Here is a 16646-nt window from a genome sequence, read left to right as displayed (position 1 = left end):
GATGCAGTAGAACTTGCACTGAGTCTATTCCAAGTTCTAGTTCTCTTCAGTAGCCTTGGCTCACGATCCAGGTGATTATGTTCTGTGGTCTGTCTGGCCACATTTCATCCCAGGTGTGACAGCATTGACATGGTTGAGTAAATGCAGTGCCTGTTCATAAAATCATTTCAAGTAAAGGTCTTCAAGAGCCTTTCAGCTGTTATTCAAATCTGTATCATTATTTACTGTAAAACAGACCACTAAGGTCTCGTTTATTTCTTCCCTCGTTGAACTTGCACTAGGCAAGCTATGTGACAGGGCATTGAGGTACAATGAGGTTGGTCACTCAGAATTTGTTTCCTCAGGAATTCGATCCTTTCTCTACATCGTGGACTATTGGAATTGACAGTCTCATGCATTTTAAGGGAATTAAAAGCCTTAGGTTAGAGATCTGGTGCTTCGAAATGAACAGACCAAATCAGGGGGTGCAGAGAACTGGGAAGTTATTATGTATCAATTTTGAGTTAAACACTTTGCCATTGTTGACATTCTGTACCTTTTTATTATAGTTTCAAGAAAAGTAACCCAAACTGGTTGCCATGGAGATGATTATGATGTCACAGAGGAGGATGACTTCTCATCATCTACAAGAAGCAAGAGCAGATGTGCTTATAAGAAACAAAGATCTTGTTTTCATACAAATGTTCTCAAAATAAAACACAAAAGAAGAAAAATACCCAGAGCACATAATGTAAAGAATAGGAATTGCTTCTAAATAGAATGTTTTACAAAGTTTTCTATAAAGACTCAGCTGCTCCTCAACAGCACAAGCAGCTTGAACGTGGATAGCAGACGTGAAATTACAGTTCTCACAAAATTAGTATGCAGGTGGCACGGTCTCCTTTCAAAGGCTCCAAGCACACTATGCATGCACAATTACAGAAGCAGGTAATGAGAGATTCTGATTTCCCCCTATTGTTGTTATTGTACTTAGCTAGATAAAGCTTGATAAAATTGCTTTGTTAAAAATAAATCTAAGCAATAATTTATTAATTCTATTGAAAAGACCTTTTCACTTTTATTATAAGATGCATTGGATAATTTTTCTAAAACACATTATTCTGTCCATGGAGATGGGTAGCAACATATCAACTTTTAGTAAAGAATCAAAGCTCAGTAACAATTAATAATCTGCAAGCTATAGTATTTTTTTCTTTTTTACAATTTTATTGCTTTACATCACAATTAATTTTACTTCAATTATTAGAGATTTTTGAAGAGGCTATTCAAAGTTTATGACTATGACCTCCTGAAATGCATAGACAGGATAAACAATATATCAAATGAATGGGCTGTGTCAAAATATATTACAACACTTTCATTACATCACTTTAAACTTAATCCTATACTTTGATGCTCACTTGATGATACCTCCTAAATTAATTCTTCAGATTCTCAATTATCACCCACCAAAACCTCAAATATTTCTTAGAATTTTTCAAAGTTTAAATAATGGAATAAAATTAATTATAATAAAGTTCTCACTCCTTGCAGAAAAAACAAAAACAAAAAAAATTTCTCCATCCAACTTGCAACACTGAGTCATCAATAAAACTTTATAAATATTATATAGCTAAATGAACTGAGTAGAAAAGAGACAAACTAACAATTCTGACAATTCCTAAAATATATTTCTTTGAAAGAAATCTACTATTGAACAATCATTTAAATGAAAACATGAAAGATAACACTAAGATACACTGGGCTAGAATTCTTCATTACTATTAAATAGTAGCATATACATTTAATTTTACTTTTATTTTAATGTCAAAGCTAATTATTCATTTTTATATAAATGAACACTGAATTTGTCAATTTCATTGAGACATGCAAAATACTAGAATTACATAAAAGAAAAATATAGAGTAAAAGTTAAAAGTTCACTAAGTTATCTAGCCTGAATTAAAAAATATTGATAATAAGTAACAGGTATTTCTGAAAGCTAGACTTTTATCCTAGTTTTAGTTCTGTGATCATACTAAAGTCATACACTATTTTATTATTTTGGAGTGTAGAGCAATTCAGTTTATCTGATGAAAAGTCCTTGGGGCAAAAGATTACATAAATTAGAATACTCCGTCCTTGGAAATGAATGATGAAGGGGCCTAGAGATTTACGGGAGCACTTGGACAATCCTCTGCCTCATTCTGCTTCTTTGTTATGTTCTATTTAAACTATCCTTTTTTTTTTTTTTTAATTCTAGACTGGAACCCAGCTGGGTTGTTTCTAATGTTGAATCTCCCTCCTGCCCCCGCCCATGTATTGACTTTATTGAGGTGACAGTGATTAACAAAATCCTACAGGTTTCAGGTGCACAACACATCCTCTGTACACTGTACTGTGTGTTCACCACCCCAAGTCACGTCTCCTCACATCTCCATTTATCCATTTACCCCTGCACCCTCCTCTTCCTCCCCCTACTCCCCCCTCACACTCACTTTTTTAAAGTACATAATAAGAATAAAGTACTCTAAATGGACACCAATGTTTGAGGTGTCTAGTGAGAACTGAAATACTATAACTTCTAAAACGGAGGACTAAAAACCTTAAGACAAGCTTTTTATAAACACTATAAAGATTTAGAAGACACCAAAGAATTGTTTGTTTAATAAGTGCAAAAGACAATAATAGCTTAGTTGATTTACACAAAGTGTAAAGGCCTAAATTTAAAAAATAGCATAGATATTTGAAAATAAAAAAGAGAAAGAAAAATACATGAAAGGGCTTTTTAAAGAATGAATGACTACACAGCATCGGACTATTTTATACACTTTATTGATGAAGGATTCCATCTCTATGGTAATTTTATTAACAAAGATAGTACTAAATCTGTGCAAATCAGTGTGTTAAGAAATAAGAACCTTATAAAAAATAATGACCCAGTCTTTCTCTAAAATTGCTCTAAGATTGTAAGGGAGATAAGAGACATATGCATAGAAAAATATACGTCATTGTGAGCTAAATGAAAACATTATTGATGTAGATAGTAGATACTAAGTTAACCTAAGTGGAATTACAAAGCCTGTATTTATAATGTTTGGTAGCAACAGAGTTCAGGGGCACAAATAAGATAAAATGTGGTTTCATGAGTCAACAGAACTAAAGCTGCTCATAATAGTGACAGAATATGTTGTCCTTTCATATGCAAAGGTTTCTGTCTGTAATTAGTTTTTCATTTTTTATCTTTGATTTCATTAAAAAGTGCTTAAGTCAACATTTTTTATTGTAAGGACTCCCAGTGAGGATGAACAAACAACAACTGGGAGAGATCCTTAGTTTGCAAGTTACTGTACACCTTGCACGCTGCACGAGAGTGGGTTAACTTAGCAGTTCGCTGCTATGCACGGTTTTCTTGGCAGTGACACAGATGATCTAACTTACAGCTGACTAAGAGCTGTATAAAATGATCTGAATCTGGCCCGGCCAGTGTGGCTCACTGGTTGAGTGTTGACCCAGGCACCAAGAGGTTGCCAGTTCCATTTCCAGTCAGGGCACATGCCCAGGTTGTGGGCCCAATCCCAGGTGGGGGCATGCAGGAGGCAGCCAATCGATGTTCTCTCTCATTGATGTTTCTATCTCTCTCTCCCTCTCCAAAAAAAAAAAAATAAAGAAAAATAAATGAAAAAAAAAAATACAACCATAAAAAACCTACAGTATTTTTCTTTTTTAAAGATCTGAATCTGACATTGTATTAGGAGGGTTGCATTTTGAAGAGTAAGCATGAGAAATGGGTATTCCAATCCATGTGGGAGAGAATATGTTTATTTTTCTTTTGTAAAAATGGAAATATTTTTTTTAATTAGGAAGAAAATCAATAGAAAAATAAGGTATGGAGCAATGGTCTGCTTTGATGATACTGCAATAATTAGCTGTGCAACTGCAATCACATTCATTTAACAATGTCCTTTGCAAAACCACTTTTCAGAATATTTGGTTGCTTAATTTATTAAAGAAACACAACATAACCCTAAACAGGGTACAGGGTCGTTCTCAGCCTTGATTTGATCAGTTATAAATATTAGCTCATTTAATCCTTATTTAATTGTTGTTTTTTTAACCTTGTGAGGTAAATTCTATTATTACTATCCACTTTTAGTAGATGAGGAACCGAAAGAGAAAGAAATGTGCTCAACTGTGCAGTCACCATGAAGTGGTCCCGCTGGGGTTTGACCCATAGCCTTCTGAGAGAAGGCTTTCAGTCACTGTGGCATCAAGAACATCTCCTTCGGTATCACCTGGGTCCAATCCTCTCAGAGCACTGAGCCGGGAAATGTGTGTTTGGGCTGATGGTTTCACAGGCTTCCTAGACATTTAGATCCATTCATCTTTTGCCTGGTTGTGAGTTCAGAACTAAGCATTGTGCTTAAGTGTAGCTTTTTCATAACCGGATTTTTTTGGTTAATCTTCACTTAAGGATATTTTTCCATTGATTTTTTTTAGAGAGAATGGGGGGTGGGGAGAGAAACATCAATGTGAGAGAGACACATTAATTGGTTGCCTCCAGCACAACCCTGACCGGGGCAGAGATCAAACCTGCAACCCAGGTATGTGTCCTTGACCGGGAATCAAACCCGTGAACCTGAGACCCTTGAGTCCACAGGCCCACGCTCTAACTGCTGAGCCAAACCAGCCAAGGCACCAGAATTTCTTGATGCTTTTTCCCCTTTGCTTCCTGGCTTCATTTATGTTATATATAGTTTTCCATCTTATTGTTCTCTGAATTTACTGAGACTGCAAATTATTTTAGGAAGTATTAGGGATCAATCAATAATCAGCTTCTAACAGTGACCACAAATCAGCTTTGAACAGAACACCAGCCTGTTTTCTAGTTTATAAATTAAAAAAAAACTACAGGACACCAGACAGGGCTACTATCAATCATTTAACCTCAGATGAAAGGCCACAAGAAAACAGTGGTCTTAACTTCTTTCAATAGTTAACAATAAAAACATACATAGATTTAATTAAATTTGGCCTTTTCAAAGCATCCATTCTTCCCTTCAGTTGCACTAGAGAACCACTGTCCACTAGGCCCACTTTATATGGGGACTATGAGGATAATGGTAAACTCTTAACTTCATAAAATGATGCCAAGTCCTGGTATCTTTCATCAAAGGCAGAGTTATTTGGTAGAGAATGAATGGCTGTCATTCTAGATGACATGGCTGCTATCTGGCCTGACTTCTACCACTAACTAGCTGGTTAACGTTGAGAAATTATTTAAATGTTCTGGGTCGAATGATATAGGATTGAAACACATCTTTACTACTCAATTCCGCCTCTCCTTCTAGCTGTACACTTTGATTACTCTGCTATCCTTTCATTTCACATATGGAGGAATAAGGACCAGAGAAATGAAGTGAATCAATCAGAGTGAAACAGAACACAGCCTCCTGACTTCTAGAATTTTGATTATTAAGAAATCAAACACTGCAGGTACATCCCTTCCTTCTCCCTCTCAACCCAGGGGTTACGGCTATTATGGAAGTGGTATTTTTCTTTTCCATTTTACTATACTTTTACTACATATACATATGTAAGTAAAGAATACACAATATTGTTTGCAATGTTTCTAACAATTAATGTAAGAATCCTTTTACAATTGGCTTATTTCACCCAACATACATATTTCTGGATGTTATCCGTGTTGCTATATGTAGTAGTGCATGAGTGCTGTATATTCCTGTAAAGTAACTCACCCCAACTGTTTTATTTTCTTAAACAGTGGCTTTCAACATTTATTTGTTTTTTGATTATGCAATCCTTAGAGGATACATTTTATGTGATGACCCAGTAGATAGGTGTATTTGTGAAATCACCATTCACCTTTTACACTTATCCCTTTTGTATGGGATATACTCTATTCCATTCTATTTCACTTTTTAAAAATACTGGTTGTGAGACACTAAATATATACTTCACTGATGGGTTACAACCTGACATTTGGAAAACACTGTTGTGGGGAATAATTTTCAAGTTGCTACAACACTTCCAGTACCCTGATATTCCCCAGGATGGCGTGGGAATCCCAGGGTGGGGCGTGAGTCCAGTTTAGAATGCTGTGGAGCGAGGAAATAAGTAACTAAATAGAACTATCTGAAACCTGTGGAGAACCTGGGTACGGTAAACAAGTTTGTGAACCACAGTTTCAGGCAGCTGGGATGATTTCTTATCATGAGGTAGTTCTGAAAAATTGTGTATAGATTTTTAAATAAGTGATTCATTTTTTTAATTGATGCTGCACGCTTACGACTCTCAGAATCCCTGTGAACAATCTATTTCTAAATAGGATTGAATATCTTTTAGAACGTGAATGAAAACCACTCATTTTAACTTATATATTTATTTGTCATGGTGATTGATGAATGTCCATAGCTCAGGAAAATGGCTTTATCCGTATTTCCATAAACTACATTGATAAACTTAATGCCTCAGTTGTATTGCAGAACATATTTGCAGACTTAAATACAAATGACTCCATTGACATAAAGCTCTCCTATGAAGATGCTGTAATGGGAATTTCTGTGTTCAGTAGAAGTGGGACTATTTTGTGTTTTAAAAAAGAATCTTCAATTCCAATTTGACTACATGTTATGTTGGTCTTTGAAGGTGCATTTTAGCCTATGGCTCTGAGTACTGACATAAGAGTATTTTGCTTTTAGCAAAGCTATTAATGTCTGTTTGCTTTTGGCACTGTCATCATTTAACTTAACTATTCCTTTCTTCATCAGCATTCAGTGCACAATGCTTGGCAATATCTAGTGACTTCGATGAATAAACCAGTCTTTATACGATCCAGTGGCTTAAGCTCCCTTGTTTTCTTACCCTGATTTTTGAAAGAAGTGATGGAGTCGAGTTGGCAGGGAGAAAGCCCAATCTGCCAAAGCTTAGAAGAAAGAACTCTCCAAACCTAAGTGCAAGGGAAAGCAAGTGTTAGGAGGCCATCATCCCAATTAGGAGCCGCGTTATGGCAATGGATCTGCAGGAACTGGACACTTTCATCCTTCACCTTGGACTACAGTGACTGCTGCTATCTCTGGCTCAATGTAAAGATATAGATAAGAAGAGGCACATTGGACCTCTGAAGGCATGACTATTCCTCTGACTCTAGATTGAAGGAGGCATGATGTTGATGGGAGATTGAAATGACAGACTGGAGCTCCGAGTGAAGTCAGCTCATCTCTTCCACACTCCAGATTCAAACATGACATGCTGTCTCCTCTCCTCTGATTCAGTATCCCAACACTCCACCTGCTCCCAAACCTTTCTTACTCTAGTCCTTGAAACTACTCTCTCGAGCAAAACAAATGGGCCAGCAAATCTACCCTACATCCTCTCACTTATTTAAAAAAAAAAAAGAAAAATGTATTTCCTACATGAAAGAGCTCTTCCTCGGGGCCACTACTCCCCTTTAAAGTGGGATGGACATATAACTTAAAGAAATCGGGGCACCTTTAAGAGTAAATGGGGCTACTATTAACCATTATGCCAGGATTGTTACTGGCAAACCGGGTGATGTGGTCACCCTGCATACAGTCCTCACACGTGAAGGCCACTCATTTTCCTATGATTCACCGAGCTCAGAGTTAGAAAATGGGGTCAGCGGCTCCCAGACAATCCCAGACCACTTTCACCGCATTTACACTTCTGTATGAAACTCCAGTTCCTCTGATGCTCCTTGTTTTCTGCTACCTGTTATTACCCTTCTTCCTTGCTGTTATTTATCAGTTTATTACAGACTCATTCTTCAAAGCCTTCAGCAACTAGTTCAGTACCTTCCTCTATTCTTCAAGATCCAAGACAATCTCCTGATTCACCTATCACTTTTCTGATAATCCAACTCCTAGAGGCCATGATTTTCTATCCTCTATTATGGATCCTGGCATCTTGTACTCCATCAGAAATATATATATATATAATTTTTATTAATTTGTTTTTGTTACAGATATTTCTCCTCTCCCCCCCAGACACCCCTCCTCCAGACCTCTGCCCCCCTCCCCAGCACTGTGTCTATGTCCATTGGTTATGCATACATGCATATAAATTCTTTGGTTTATCTCATCCCTACTCCCACTCTCCTCCCCTGAGAGAAATATTAAGTTTTTATTCACAGTCCTCTATACTTTCTTCTCTCTCACTCAGTATTCCTTCTTAGACAAGTTCTTCAAACTCACTGGGATTCCAAGGTTTCTATATCCCTCTACTTTTCCCATTCTTCCGTACACTGTCTATTAGTATCCTTCTCTGTAGAGTCTACTCATGGTCCATTACTGAAATGTAATTCTTTCAATTAAACTAAACTGCTTTGATCCCGTGTCTTCCAGCTCCCCACCTGGCAAATTTTTATACTGGATCAATCTTTTCATGTTTTCTGAGACTAAAGCTGGACTGTGAGTTTAGGTATAGCACCAAGAATACTGATGGATTATTTGTGGTACCTCAACGGGTACCTCTATTCTGCCCAAGCTTTTCATATTTTTTTAATTTGTTTCTTTCACATTCTTTACAGCAACTATTTCAAGCTTATTCACTCTTCTTAAATGTTCAACCCAGTCATTTTTCACCTCTCAGAAATAACACTGACACCCTCTTCAAAGTGTCCTTAACTTCCCATCATGTCAAGTAACTTCCTTGCATTTGTACTCATCCTTTCTTGCTTCTCTTCAGTACATGAGGTGCCCCTCTCCTATGTGAAGCTAGTTATTTAACTTGTCCCCTGGATCTTTTTTACCCTGTCCCCTCAGGGACCTCATTTCACCAATTTTCTTCTTTACTCAATGTCTTAATTGCTATTGGTATCTTCTCATTAGCATTGAGACACGCTGAAATTTTACTTAGAAACAAAAATTGCCTTAACCGCCCCCCCCCCCAGCTGCTAGCTTCTGCTTTTCCTTTTATAGCTAAATAAAACTGAAATTAGTGTCTGTACACACAGCCTTTATCCTTCACTTCCCATTTCCTCCTCAGCAATCTGACCTGTTTTCTGCCGTTGTCACTGCAGGCGTTATTTGCTGTTAATCTCTTCCTCTCTCCTCAGACCTCCTGGTTTTCCTCTCAGGCCTCTGAATGGCTCCATTTAGACAGCCATTGTGAAAAATGCTGCTGTCCCTCATGAATCTCCTGAAGTAGGCCGGCTGGACGCAGGTTGGATGATTCACTGAGGTTCCAAAGCATGCAAAAGAATGAGTCCATGATATTCTCCAGGGTCAGGAGAGAAGTCTGGCCACATGACAAGGGTCATGCACAGAAAGGCATGGCCTTTGTGAGCTTCACTGTCCAGGGCCTGGCCTTTAGCCTTGTGGGGTTAAAGAAACTCAAGTTCAGAGGTCCACTATTGTTCTTAAAAAGGACAACTAAACATGTCTAAACTCATAAGAAATGACTGTGCAAAAACCCCCAAACAGCTTTTGTTTATAAAGAAAAACATAATTGTCAAGTATATTCTCCCCACATAGGAAAATAACATGGAAAGTGAAAAAAATATCATAGTTGCTCGTGGTGGATTTGAATTGATCACGGGGTTCTATGTCTGACAGGCTGTCTAATGGAGCCAGGTCCCCCAAAACTGCAGTGTCTACCTGTACATCAGAAAGGACATCCGAAGGCAATATTCCTAGACCGGGGAGAGGGGTACCCTGTCTCATCTGTTAGATTAGGAAGGAGCATGACTATTGCTTAAATATTTAACTGGTCTTCTGTTAAGCGTTCATTCTCTAACATGTCAGGAAACATTATTTTTAAGACTATAAGTACACCGGGCCCTATGTTCGTTTTGTCCGTTGACCATCCCTAATCTTTGGGGAAGCTCTTCTCTATTAGGGAAGGCTGCTCAAATGCCCTAAAGCAAAGTTCCCCCAAAGCCATTGATCAATTTCATAAATGGTATTTCTGGTATCAAATAAAAGTATTAACTTCTTTTTGTTTTGAGGGAAAAAAAACCAAAAACCCTGCTATGAAAGAACAAATATGTAACCTCCATATCTGTGCAAACTGGGACAGAAAAAAAACCAAACTAAAACAGTACAGTTTTATTTCTCTACTCCAGTACTCACTGTATCAGTAAATTAAAACTGAGAGGAAAGTCCCAGTCTCCCAGGCTTCCCTTAATGGATCCCAGGAAAATGTACATATTGACTTCTACTGCACACTGAGACGTGCTCTCCACTAGCAAATGTTTCTTGAAATCCAAAGTGTCATTTAAAAATACCATAGCCATTTAAATCACAGTGTTCACCACAGAAAATCAGTAATTCATTCTTTGCATATAGGTAGTCTACACAAGGGAGAAGTATGATGCATATGTTTCTGAGAGCAATGAATCGGAAATGACCCCCTTCCAACAAAATGTGCATATATGTTTGGGTATGCAGAATTTTAATTTAAATTCTTGACTGTATTTCTTTACCACCATTAATTATTACTCGATTCTTTATGGGATGGTTATCATTTAATTCTCTCTCAGTGGTTCCCTCATGTCACTCGCTTGACGGAAGAAGAAAAGGTAGGCACAGGTGCCCATCTGAAGTTAAAGCATTAGATGTCAAATAGGTCACGTTCCACACACAGACAGACACTGGATTTGGTAGACTTTGTGCTGATCACACATTTGATGAACCTTCTAGAAGACTGTGGACATTCAGTTTTCTTTTCAAGTGGTTCAATACTGGTATGTTACCCAACAGGTTGTTACTCAAAGAGCTGGATTTAACTACAGCAACAGGTTTGTATGATTAATAAATATATGTGGCTAGTTAGGAGACAGTATAACACGGTGGTTATTATATGGGCTTTCTAGAACACATGCCTTTGAGTCCAACTCTGACATTGTGAGACCCTGGACAAAATAATAGTATCTTCGAGCTTCAATTTCTTCTCGTGAACATGGGTCTGATATTACCTTTCTTAAAAATGGCTGTGAGGGCTAAATGGGATAAAGCACGTAAGGTGACTCTCGTGATGCCTGGCATAACATAAATGCCTTAATGATTATATATACAGCTTTCCTAGTCCACTGATGCTCCAACTTCACTGAAATCGGTTAGATCATCATTCTAAAGTGCTATAGATACTGCACAGGATTTATTTCTCAATAATGGTATACTTCAAAACTGGTCTGCCAAGGAAGCAGTTTCTGGAATATAGTTTATAGGACTTTTGATGCTATCCTCAGTCTAACAAGTGGGACTTTCCCAGGTGTCTAGTACCTCACCATGACGTCAAGTTTTAAGTATCTTTTTGAACATAACTGCTGGTGGGGGGGTTACTGATGGAGTCACATATCTTGTCTGAAGACAGTTCAGAATGCCACAATCACCTCTATATTAAGCTAACCTTTCTCTAAACCACAAGTCATGAGAATTGGAGGAGGTGACATTTGACTTGACTACCTGTAAATGACCTTTCTTTGATTCATTCCCCTCTGCCACACCGCAGGCCCCTTTCGGAGTTACCAAGCAGGAAATGGCTCTCCATTTCTATCCCTGTGTAGCTCTGAATTCCCTAGGTTGCCACTTTGTTTGTAATGCGCTCTTCTATTTTCTTCAGTCTGTACAAGATTGTTTAAACATGCGATTAGACTCTGCTGTATTGTGAAAGGATTGGGTGAACAAAGAGTTAAGGCTTCTCACAAACACTGGACATGTAATTCTAGGAGTTTTTCAAAGGATTAAAACAATAGGATCATACTCCTACCAGCACTGGCTTATATACCAAATATTCCCCTTGAGATGCAACCTGTCATCATCCTGTTTCAGACTGTGGTTACCTCCAGCAGAATCCAGCCACTGGTGTTACAGATCTTTAGGCTAGTCTGCCCTATTTTCACCTCCCAGTTCCAAAGCCAATAATCATTTTTGGTTTTCCTTCTTTTCCTCTTGGGTGGTTATTATCCTGCATCTAAATTAACACGCACTAGACGATGTATTCTCCTTTTACTGTTAACCTCTGTCTCTTCATGAGCTGTGTCTTCAAAAAGTTTTATCATCTTTTTATTTCCTTGTACTAACACTTTATTGGAGATTCCAATGACCGCATTATACTTTTTAAAAATTCAATAATTTTAGGGTTTCTAAGGAAAATGTCCTTCCCAATATCTTTTAGAATTGTTTTTTGAGCATCAACAATCTACACCTGACCCAGCTCAAAGTTGTTTCATTTTTGCATTAATAGAACTCATTTCCTCAAATGCTGAACACATCTACATTTTAAAATAACTATGATAGCTTTTAGTGACTTCTTTAAAAATGTGTGCTTTCATTTTTATTCAAAAACCTCTCTGGTCTTCACTCCCTTGGTCTAAGTTTAACTCCCTCAATTTATAATTCTCATTTGTGATAGAGATAGCTTATCATCTGTTCTACATCAAAATGTGCTCTCCAGAAGAAATCTGATATTATTCTATCAGAGTGTAAATTTAAGTCATAATGTTACCTTTTCTAGGTACAAGAGCCTTATCTCTCATTGCAATGTGACACTCTTAAGAACTGTTAAAAGATACTATTGTTCAAGGTGGAGAGAATGAGAAGACCCTTACCACGTATGACTCACACATCACCTGGACAGACCCCACCCAGACCATCAGTGCAGCCAGGGAGGCAAAGTTGTCACTATGAGATATTACTATGCCTTATTTATGAACTGGATTTGGTATCTTAGAATATTTTCTTTGAAATCGAGGCTCAAATTCTGGCTTCCTTGCTTCTTCATAGTGCCAATCTAGGTCGACAGGAGAAAGTGAGACCATTGTTTCACATCCCTCTTAAAAAGAGAACACTGCTTCAAAGAGAACACCACCACCTGACAAAAATAAAACAAGCAATCAGTCTTAAAACATTGTGCCTGTTAATCTCAACTTTTACAAAGATTCAGGTGATTTTAGGGCACTTACTCTGGACGATGTTCTATAGCTAGAACAATAGAGCCATCTAAATAAAAAAAAAAAATCTACAATTAATTTCCAAATATTTTTTCCTGAATATTAGGAAAGTACTGCAATGCTTCGAATTGTCCTCTTCTACCCTCTGGTATAAACAAAACCCAAACTTGAAAACATGGGAGTTAATTCCTTGAACAAAAAAATGAACTTTTATCCAAATTCCTTTAAAGGGTACTAAGGCTTTTAAATGTAAAACAGATAAAATGAACCATCCAAATACAACAGAATTAATGCTCAATAATGTACTTTTTAGCTATGCTGCCCTTTAAAATTTTTCTTTTGCTAATTGCATTTAGTGGTTGTAGAATGAAATCTGTTGCATTCCTCGATGGTCAACCTGGTTCATGAATTATCAGGTATCAACACAAAACCACTTGTTTATGAAACAGAGGGGTACATATATGTATTTTACTCAAAATTTTATTCGATATAATTTTAATCACTTTTACTATTTATACTTGTACCAATTTATATTATATTGCGTTCTCCACATGAACCATAAGCCAGAGCTAAGTATACTGTATTTGTAATATGACTTATGCTCGAAGATTTGACCAAATTCTCTTAAAAAAATATTTGCTATTGATTTTTTTAGAGAGAGAGGAAGGCAGAGGGGGAGAGAGAGAGAGAGAGAAACATCGATCCACTACCTCTGGCACACCTCCTACCGGGAATTTAACCAGCAACCTCCATATACCAGAGGATGCCCGACCAATTCAGCCATACTGTCCAGGGCTGACCAAATCTTTATGGAATGAGAATGTATCATTGATATTTACCCATTTTTGTCCCTTGAAAACAGTTAAACACATGGAAACCAGGTATGTGATTAGCTCCATATTCATCCATTCAGCAAATGTTTATTGAGTAACAACTCATGCCAAACATTTTGATAGTTCACAGAAAACAATTGTTAGCAGGACACGCATAATCTCTGCCCTTAAAAAGATAACATTCTAGTGGGGGAGTTTGTCTTTTAAACTCAACAAATGAATGAAATATTTACAAACTGTATAGTGAAGGAAATGTGCAAGGTGCTAATATATGGGTTGGTGCTGGGAAGGTGTAATTTCAGAATAGGACAAAAGAGATCAGAAAGAACTAGTTATGTGAAAAATGGTGGGGGTCAGGTATATTTTCTCTTCACTTCCTCACTTCCATCCCTAAAGTGAAATTTTAATTGTCCAGGTGGATACAATGGGCAAAGAGGATGGTACTGTACTTCCTTGGTAGTACATTTATATGCATAGTCTAACTATATGTGTACTTTTAAAATGTGTGCAGTGAAGTTATGGTAAAAGATAGTGGTTCTGTAACCACTATAAAATACTGTTGAGAAAAACTGTGAACAAAGTGAATTACTACAGTTTATACAAAGGTCCCTTCTCATAAGTGGAATTATGAGTCTCAGAGCCAGGACTGCAGAGGATGAAATATAACCCTTAGTTTCAGTATGTAAATATAACCTTGACTTCTTTGGGGTAAACTGGATGGGCCATGATCTGCAAGTGAGAAAGGAATATAGGATGTTAAAAAGAGGGACAAGTTTCCCCAAATGGTCTAATTCTCAGAAGTTGTCATTTGTTATCCTAAAATCTGGAAGCCACTGCCCCCTGCCCAAATCCCTCATTCTTGGGGAGACAGTCACCAAGTGTCTGAACACTCAGCCACTAGAGGGAGAGAGTGTGCCTCTGGTGATTAGGAAGCCAATGAAAGTAACTCATGGAAAGGATAGTCTTTCAAGGGAGCTAAATTAAGCTCTAATCAGCCAGGAGGCAAGGGCTTTATCAACTGTGGTAGCTTGGAGCAACTTTAGGGTGATTCTTGACGACTTCACAATGACTCGTCTTGTATTAAAGAATGAAGTTGCTTCAACTATCCAGACATTTCATCTTAATTTTCAATGTCTTAATTCATCTTTTCTAAGGATCTCCATAACTCTGTAGATACCTAAACACCTAGCCTTTGTTTTTAGGAGGGAATTATGACAATTTAAAGAAGTTATGTTACCCTTTATATACTGAGAATCTACATTCCACTCTTCTAAGATAATTTAAAATGAAAATATTTGCTATTTACTGGGATGATTAAAGTGCTTTGTGAAATTTCAGGTTCTTTCCCAAATTTAACTTCAAAAAAATTACTTTTATTAACGTAATTGACAGGTTTACAAAAAACTGGCTTTATTTACCAACATGTCACTGGAACTGCAATTTTTCTTAAAATCGTCATAAAGTCATTGACAGCCTGAGCCCAAATGATTTGCTTTCCAATGAATATTGGTTAATCTTGTTTTCAAGTATGGCACCAACTAGCATTTTTCATAATTTAATAATCAGCCTATTGGTTACAATCGTTTAATAAAGTTTTAAAAAGTAATTCATTATAAAATGTAAATAAAGCATTATACAAGTTATGTGGTATCCATTACTTGGTATGTATCAATGTGAATGAATTTCTTTCCCATCGCAAAATCTAAAGGAAAGACATGATCCAAAATTTTCCAGACATACATACTGGTGCTCAAGATATAGTTTATGATTTTATTTTCAATGTATCATTTTCTATCCTCAGCAGAAAAAAAAAAAAGAAAAAAAGAAAAAAGCAACTCAGCAACTATTTCTGGGATTCTTGAGAGGAGGGGTTCGAGTTCGGAGCCTGCTACTACTCTTCAGCATTGATTTTCTTCGCAAGCTGTGAGATGGTTTCTCAGAAATGCTGTTTGGCGGTCCTAATAATTTCATGTGTTTTTAAACTTAAGCCACCCAGACTACCCTGTTCAGTATTTTCCGCTCCTTTCATTTTCCTTTTCCCTTTAATTACAGAAGTCTCTATTCCCCCTTTTTGTAAATGCGGTCAAGAAAAATGCTAAATGCTACTACTCTCTGTAGCAAGAACAAGCATTTAACATGACGATCTATTTAAGTTCTTCCCCCCCCCCCCAAATAAAACTGTGCGATCACTAATTGATGCTATTGATGGGCAACACTTTGCTCCTAAGAACATTTTGGACCCTCACGCGTCCCTCTGACTTTGGTGGAGGTGGCGGCTGCCCGGGGGAGAAAACGCCAGCAAACACTCTAATTTTAAACTTGCACTGGAAAGCACTTCCAAAATAGTAATAGTTGAGCTTCATCTCAGACCTGAATTTCCTTCCCAATCCATTCCCGAGGACCCCTGTATCCTGTTTCGTGTCCTGCTCTATCCGGGTGCCGTTCACTGAAATCGCACCGCATAGTTTATTGCGAAGCCCGAGTGGGTGGGTCCACGCGCACAGCCCGACTCGGGCCAGGACGCCAGCCCGCAGCTCCGCCGGGCGCCCGGATCGCCGTGCGCTCCCGTCGCCCGGCCTCACCACAAATCCCAGTTGGGAAGAAAACTTCACGCGGCCGAAATGAGCCTCCCCTCGCCGCTGCAATCGTTCCTTCCCGCGGGGCACAGAACGTGAGCTTTATTGTGACTCGGGGGGAGTGGGCTGGGGTCGCGGTGGCATTCTCGGAAGCGGGTTACCTGGTGCCCCCGTTGGGGGCGGGGTCCGCCGGGCGGGGGGCGACGCCGCCGGGCGCGCGGGTGGGCGCGAGGCAGGGCGCGCGTCGCCGAGCCGCCGGGGCAGCACTTGTCCTGTAATCGATTGCCGAGCGCGCCGAGCGGCCCTGCGCGCAGACACGCGCCC

The 16646-nt window shown here is 38.2% G+C and overlaps 1 protein-coding gene across 1 annotated transcript in view; it reads left to right on the top strand.

The window, feature by feature from the left end:
- Positions 1 to 16358: 16358 nt before the first annotated feature.
- The window catches only part of IKZF2 (IKAROS family zinc finger 2), a 149138-nt gene continuing 148850 nt past the window's right edge, over positions 16359 to 16646 (top strand). Inside the window, exon 1 of the mRNA XM_036254335.1 lies at positions 16359 to 16417. The gene's annotated coding sequence lies outside the window, so the exon portion shown is untranslated. The remainder of the gene's footprint in view (positions 16418 to 16646) is intronic.

Source organism: Molossus molossus, unplaced genomic scaffold, assembly GCF_014108415.1.
Source record: "Molossus molossus isolate mMolMol1 unplaced genomic scaffold, mMolMol1.p scaffold_m16_p_11, whole genome shotgun sequence".
NCBI lineage: Eukaryota > Metazoa > Chordata > Mammalia > Chiroptera > Molossidae > Molossus > Molossus molossus.
The sequence above is the reverse complement of the archived record's forward strand: the minus strand, read 5'-3'. Positions and strand labels throughout refer to the sequence as shown.